The sequence below is a fragment of the Gavialis gangeticus genome, unplaced genomic scaffold, assembly GCF_001723915.1.
Source record: "Gavialis gangeticus isolate Ggan-Ray unplaced genomic scaffold, GavGan_comp1, whole genome shotgun sequence".
NCBI lineage: Eukaryota > Metazoa > Chordata > Crocodylia > Gavialidae > Gavialis > Gavialis gangeticus.
In genome coordinates this window covers 11,505,351-11,512,989 of record NW_017729011.1, presented here as the reverse complement: position 1 = coordinate 11,512,989, position 7,639 = coordinate 11,505,351, and the positions used below count along the sequence as shown (strand labels likewise).

The window sequence follows — 7,639 nt, the reverse complement described above, 5'->3', positions numbered from 1 at the left end:
CCACCTAGTTTTAGCATTCTGGGACTTGCTGAAAAGCAGCTCCCTATTCACTTTGTACCTATTCTTCATTATTTTATAGACCTCTATCATATCATATCATATCCCTCCTCTCCTCTCCCCTCCCCACCCTTCCCCCTTCTTTCCAAACTGAAGAGTCCTTGCCTTTTTAGCCTCTCATGCTGTGGCAGCTATTCCATACCCCTGAATATCTTGGTATCCTGGTCTTATTTAGGGTTGCATTGTGTTTGCTACTTTTCAAGTACAGAGTGAGTATTTGGAAGAGCTCATAACACAAGTGAATGATACAAGCAGGTAAACTGGGGCTGAGAGAGGGGAATAAATTAACTTTTCAAACTCACACATGAAGTCACTGATAGAGCCAGGAATAATATCCAGCTTTCCCAAGTGGCAAGACCATGTCTTTTTCAGTGGGCCAGAGTGCCATGATGGCAGTGGTAGCCCACAAAAAAATTGTGGCCCGTTTTGCATCTTAGATGTTCTCGGTAACAGGATTGCCTGAAAAAACCCACAGGATTCAGAGGAATGAACTGGTAGTAAGACTAGATTGTGAACGATTAACAAGCCCTCCACTCCATCCTCAAGACTGAAACACTTTTCTGCAACAGAGAATGACTAATGTTCCCAATGCACCTCTTGTCTGAAGCTTTGTAAGAAATGATGAGTTAGGTGTACATAGGGATTGTGACAAGTTTGGGATCTAGTGATGGATCAGTGTATGCAGAAAGCCCAAATGAAAACTGAGAGAGGTAAATTCTCTCGTGCTTCCAGAGTGGTCCTCAGATCAATTGAAAATGATCCCTGCCAAGGAAATGTAGGGGAAAAGCCAGGATTTAATGGATGGCCTCCTAAAGGCAGTATATTTGGCTCAGATCTGATGGGAACAGAGATAGGCTGGCATCTGCAACATGGACAGAGAACCTCTCTGTTCTGCCTGCTCTTGGCCTCTCAGCTGCTCCCCATCTGCACTGGGGAGCAGCCATGTTGCAGCATTTACCCCTACATCTTCCTGCAGGGAGAGAGCTGGACAGGCTACAAGCTGCTGAAGAAGTAGCAGGGTGATGGCCACAGCAATACAGTTCAGATGGATTCATACTAGAATAAATGTGCAGGCAAGGAAATGCTCAAGGTAGCAGCATAAAGGACTGAATCTCAAAGATTTTCCATGAGATAGAGCAGGAGGGTTAAAGCAGAAAACTCCAAGTTAGGGACCCTATCATTAAGTGAGCTATCTGTCCAGAGCACTGGCAACATTACCTTGCGAGAGGGACATGGCCATATAGCTTCATATAGGAGAGAAGGGGAACCTGTTGACCCTAGCACTGAACAGTGAACTGTGCTGATGCCTAGAGCCTTGTGCCACTCGAATCCCTCACACTGTCCCCTGCCACAAGCACCCTCTCACCTCTACAATGACCTCCCAGGGCCTTTGGTCCAGCTCTTGTCTTGTCACGTATCACAAGGACAACGTGCTTCATGTACATCAGGGTTATAAGCCAAGGCCTCTTCGAAGCAAGCAGGAGTTTTTCCATTTTCTTCAAGGGGACTTTCTTCAGGCCTTAAAGTGGTGAATCTTCCCCTCTCTCCCCTTTCTGTCACTCTTCCTCTTCAAGATGTACTCTCATACATGAATGGACATTCTCACCTCTGCGTTTAGAATGAATTTAAAGAGGATTATTAATTTCTCTCTTTTTTTTTTTGGTGAGTTTGACTTTTAGCTTAGCTCAAAAATATTTCAGGTCTTTAGAGCCATAATTAGACATATTGTCTTTAGCCAAATGCCAGATAATTTGTACGCACTTCAAGTAAATCTCTGGAAAGGTAGGCAAATATTGAAATATGTAATGAAAAAGGAAGGTGGCATGACTAAAAAAAACAACCCCTAGTTTAAATCTTTTAAATTACTTCGCCTTCTCCCTCTCATTAGTAAATATTTTAGTTAGTCTTGTGTTGAACAAACCCTGCTTTCAGGGTCTCTCTTTCTGTCTCTCTCATTAACGTTCTTTTTTTATTTTTAACGAGTCGTAAAAATCCAGTTATTTTTAAAATTCACATTTTGTGTGATCTAAAGGGCTGAAGAAAGAGGGAAAAAAAAAAAACCCAGCACTTTAATTCAGTCTGGGGTGGAACCTGAGGGGTTTTTTTTCCCTTTCAAAAGAAGAGTTTTCTTTTGGCAGAAAACATTCATGGTAAGAAAAGCACTTTGGGAAACAGCACATAAAGAGAGTTTAAAAAGGGGGATATGAAAAGGATGGAAGAGTCTAGCAGCGACAGAGGTAATCAGAGAATTTACAAATTATGTTTTTTGACAATGTAGACAGCTTGAGGAGGCTGGCTTCTCTTTCGAGATAAAGTCACTTGTCATTCGGTTAGAAAAAGACAAGGGAAGTGTCAAGAGTTATTTGAAATGTAAAGTATTGTTTTTAGCTTCTTTTTCTTCCATTATTGTAGTAGCAGTATATTGTCTCTGTGGGCTGAGAGATGAAAATTGCACCAGATAGGGAGGGGCCTGTGGAGAAGAGCCTTTTGGGGGCAGCAGGTTATATCACCATCAAGATACAGGGACCAGGATGTAACAAAAGCAACAACAACAAGTCCCTGCGGACTGGAAAAGGGCCAATGTGGTCCCTATTTTCAAGAAGGGGAGGAAGGATGAGCCTGGCAACTACAGGCCAGTCAGCCTCACTTCTATCCTGGGGAAGGACTTTGAAAAAATTATCAAGGGCCACATTTGTGAGAGCCCTGCAGGGGAAGTGTGGTTGAGGGGTAACCAGCATGGGTTCGTGCAAGGCTGATCCTGCCTAACCTGGTCTCTTTCTATGACCAGGTAACAAAGAGCTTATGTGTGAAGGAGGAAGTCGATGTCGTCTTCTTGGACTTCCAGAAGGTCTTCGACACAGCATCCCACCCAATTCTGGTGGGCAAGCTGAGGGACTGCGGGATTGATGAATGCACGGTCACATGGGTGGCAAACTGGCTCCAGGGGCACACCCAGAGGGTGATGGTGGATGGTTGATGTCGACCTGGGAGGGTGTGGGCAGCGGAGTCCCCCAGGGCTTGGTCCTTGGGCTGGTGCTGTTCAACATCTTCATTAGCGACCTGGACAAGGGTGTGGAGAGCACCCTGTTCAAGTTCACTGATGACACCAAGCTGTGGGGTAAAGTGACTACACCGGCAGGCAGGGACCACATCCAGGCAGGCCTGGATAGGTTGGAGAAGTGGGCGGATCTGAACAGGATGCGGTTCAACAAGGACAAGTGCAGGGTGCTACACCTGGGGAGAGGGAACCCCAGCATTATGCATTATGGTTATAGGTTAGGGGCTGACCCTCTCGGCAGCACAAAGACAGAGAGGGATCTTGGAGTCAGGATTGACTCCAGGATGAATATGAGTTGCCAATGTGATGAAGCAATAGGCAGAGCCAACCGCACCCTGTCATGCATCAACAGGGGCATCACTAACAGGTCCAGAGAGGTCTTGCTCCCCCTCTATGCGGCGCTGGTCAGGCCGCAGCTGGAGTACTGTGTCCAGTTCTGGGCGCTGCACTTCAAGAAGGATGTGGAGAACCTGGAGAGGGTCCAGAGGAGGGCCACTCGTATGGTTGAGGGCCTCCGTGGCCAGCCCTATGAGGAGAGGCTGAGGGACCTGAATCTCTTCAGTCTCCGCAAGAGGAGACTGAGGGGGGATCTTGTGGCAGCAGGGACTCAGGGAAAGTCTGTTCACCAGGGCCCCCCTTGGAGTCACCAGGAACAATGGCCACAAGCTGAGGGAGGATAGGTTTAGGTTAGATATTAGGAAGAACTACTTCACAGTAAGGGTGGCCAGAGCCTGGAATAGGCTTCCCAGAGAGGTGGTGCTCTCACCTTCCCTGGACATCTTCAAGAGGAGACTGAACAGGCACCTGGCTGGGGTCTTGTGACTCCTCCCACCCCCAGTGTCATTCCTGCCCATGGCGGGGGGTCGGACTAGATGATCTGTCTAGGTTCCTTCCGACTCATTGATTCCATGATTCTATGAAAAAAAAACAACCCAAAAAAACCATCAGCACATGAAGCATGAAGGATGTGGAAACCAAGGATTAGCATGGGAAATATGAATTGCAGACAATCGTAAGGCCTTGCAGACAGTCGTAAGGCCACATGGGACACATCAGAACACAGGGCCCACATAAGAGAAAAAAAGAGCCTCAGGACATAGAGTTGAGGACTAAGGACAGCATAGGAAATAGGTATTACACAGACAGTAAACCATCAGATGACAGCACCAGTGTAAGGACATGAAGATATGGGGATCCGGGATGTCAATGGCTATGACAATATGGGACCACTGGCTTTTAGGGCCATGGATCCCATAGTAAAAGACTAATGTCAATAAAACCACTTTTCAGCCAAACCATACTTAGATCTGCCCGATCACTGCAGGCATTCAAACATAAAACAAGACCCCACATGAGCAGTAAGTATTTGCCCATCCCATCTGACCCCCAAGGACTTACTTGGATGGGTGTCTTAATCTGCCATTGATGGATTTATCATTTCTGCCAAGGCAAAGTATTTCTGCTTTGGCAGCTGATTCTTTGCTGGAGGAACCCCTTCTGTAATACTTCCCTACATCCTCTTGCACCACTCAAAAGCATCAGAGCAAGGGAATTTGTGATCAGCTTCTGCAGCACACTCACAAAATAGCTTCATTTGGCAATTTTCACCCCCCTCGCATGCCCTGACCTTTTCAGAGCAATCTTGCTGTCAAAATACACTTCCGAAATTCTTTCTCTGGGTACCCGAGAAATTCTCTGCCTCCCCCCCCCCTTTTTTTTTTTTAATGTAACAAGCTTCAAGTCAATTTTATATGCAGTGCCAGGCCTGCAATGAGCTGCTGCAAAGGAATGGCAGTGCTAATAGACTCCAAGCACACATTTCATGTATTCACCCAGGCTGTGTGAACTCAGCAGCCCTGAGAAAGTTGCTTCCCAGCCCCCCTTGGGAAAGCGCTCCCTGTCTCTCACTGGTTTTCAGTCTCTCTCCCTCTCTGTTGGCAAAGGTTAGCTGGAGAGGTATCACTTTGATGTCCATGGCAGACTCCAGCCTTGCCTCTTTAGCCTCTCCCTGTAATGGCTGCAGTTAGCAAAATAGCGCTGGTGACAGATAAGCATCTGGTAACCCATGGCAACCAACTTCCTTTAGAAAATGGCCTTCCTGTAATTTCATAAATGTAGTTTTTTTTTTCTGAAGAGGACAAAAAGGGAGAGCAAATCAAAAAGGTATCAGAGGCTGAATGGGTGTTGGTGCATATGTCTTTGTGTGCTCGCAAGTTTGCACATGCACATGTATTTTTTAATAGGGATGGTCCTCTTTGCAAATGTGTTTGGGAAGAGACCGACACCTGTTCACAGCTATGAGCTACAGATTCAGTCCAAGAGATGACACCAATATTTAGATAGAAAGACAGACAGTCAGACATGTGCATGAGTTACTACTGCAAGGTGAGGTCAATATATTCTCTTTCCAATTTGATTAAATGGGATAAATAGCCAGACAGGAAAAAGCAAGGTACCTGATAAAGCAGGGTAGTTAACTAAAGGTCATGCAAAATTGCATTGGAAACTGGTAGCTATAGAGAAGTGGCAACATGGAGGTAGAGTTGTTAGGAGTAGTTTCACTCTAGACATACAGGAGTAAGTTTTAATTGCTATAACTTGCAAAAGTCCCAACAAAGATCTTCCCCACAGCCCAAAGCCCTATCACATAGACACAGCTGTATCCATACCATAGCCAGCAATGCACCACAGATAGAACTAGCACCCCACCCCTGTGCCCAGACATGCACACACATACACACACACAGCCTCTACAGAGTAAAACACCACTTCACTCTCATCCAACTACCGCATTGCATACATATCCACCACAGATATACAGTGCCCTACTTAATGCTTAGGCCAGCACAGAGAGGCTGCATATATATCTGTTCTCTCCAAGCAATGCTTCTACCCAGTGGGTGGGTACCAGGATAAGGATGGAGCAGAGATGGGTACCAGAATGAGGATGGAGTTGGTGTGGGTGGCCGCCAGCTAGGGATGTATTTGAGGGAGGTGCCAGGACCGGAGTAGACACCCTGGCAAATCTTTATTCCCAAAGAAGCCCATAATGGCTATTTCAGGCTTTGGGACTGGTTTCACTAACTGTGAGATCTTGAAGACTAAAGGCATAAGCTGCCTCCCCTCTCTTCCTGCACAGGTTCCAGCTGAGAGATTAATCCAGCCAACACTACTAGAATTGCCTTTCCATCCCATGTTTGTAAATGGAGGCAATCAACAAAGCCCGAACTATAGGGAGACGGATGCTAACGGACTGTATTGACAGCATGCATGTTATTTCATGTATGCATTTTTTTTAAATTAACTTTGCCTTGAAATACATTTTCTATGGGCCAAATAATTGGATTTTCCTTTGTTAAAATAAGGGAACATAAATTACTCCTGTTGGGTGCAGATTAGGTTACGGGTTTTCTTTTCTTCTGTCACCATCAATGCCCCAGTGTCAGAGAGCTTTAATATTTAATGCATTCCTAATTAGTCTCCATTGGCCCAGGGCACTTAGCAAAACCTGACACCAACCATGGAGTCAAGTTCATTTAGAGAGCACAATTACGCAGGCATCATTTCCATATTGCAGCCAGCGCACCCAGGAAACTCCCCCTCCCCGCCCCAACTCATATTCACAATTTAATTAAAAAAAAAAAAATAGGGCTTGATTCCCAGTGACAATGGACACAAATTATCTCATTTGGTTGGGGCAGTGACATTTCCAAGACTCTTTTAATCACTAGGAAACTGTGCTGCATTGAACAGTGTTTACCGAAGGAAATTGCTGCTTGTGTCACTCTGACGGCTGATGCCTTGTTGCTTGCATGCTCTGAAGATTGAAGTTCATGCTTTCCCAATGCTCTGGCTGATCTTTTCAAAAGCCTCTGGAAGAAAAAAAAAATAAAGTTTAAATAAACTACTTGTCCGTGGAGATTTAGCCTTCAATCACCAGGCAAGTCAGCAGGGTGCAACACAGAGATTAGTCTGCAGCCACAGATCCCCCATACTGAGACAGTAATATAATAATTAGAATCTGTACCATGGTAAAGCCTAGAGACCCAAGGGAGGATTGGGCCCCATTGTGCTTGGCATTGTATAAAAATGTAGTGAGAGAGTCTCTGACTGAAAGAGCTTACAATCTAGACAGACAAGACACACACAAAACATAGCATGAAGAAGATGGAATCATTGGGTGTATCTACACCTGCAATGAATTTGAAGCAATAAACTCCAGAGCAGTTTGAGCAAGAATAAATTACTCCCGGGCACAGCGTCTACATGTGAGCCCAGGACAGCAGCAATTTGAGCAGGGGCGGATCAGCTTATGCTGGGCTGGAGGCACAGGGAGTCAGCCCCAGGCTTCGGTGGTGACATCGGGCCACGGAGGGGCTTGCTGGGGCATGAGGGTGCTAAAAGTGCGGAGCCATGTGTCTGGACAGCAGGCACAAGTCTTGCCTCCTGCTAGCTGGGCTAACCGGGCACAATTTATGCCTACAGTCAGTTTTCTATGTATATGTTTGATCATAGTGAATTACC

At 45.8% G+C, this 7,639-nt stretch overlaps 1 long non-coding RNA gene across 2 annotated transcripts in view; it reads right to left on the bottom strand.

Moving 5' to 3' along the window:
- LOC109292882 overlaps positions 1-7,639 on the bottom strand; it is a 134,108-nt gene that overhangs the window by 20,263 nt on the left and 106,206 nt on the right. For both annotated transcript variants that reach the window (XR_002096196.1, XR_002096195.1), the window contains exon 4: positions 6,876-6,987. This is a non-coding gene — a long non-coding RNA (uncharacterized LOC109292882). The remainder of the gene's footprint in view (positions 1-6,875; positions 6,988-7,639) is intronic.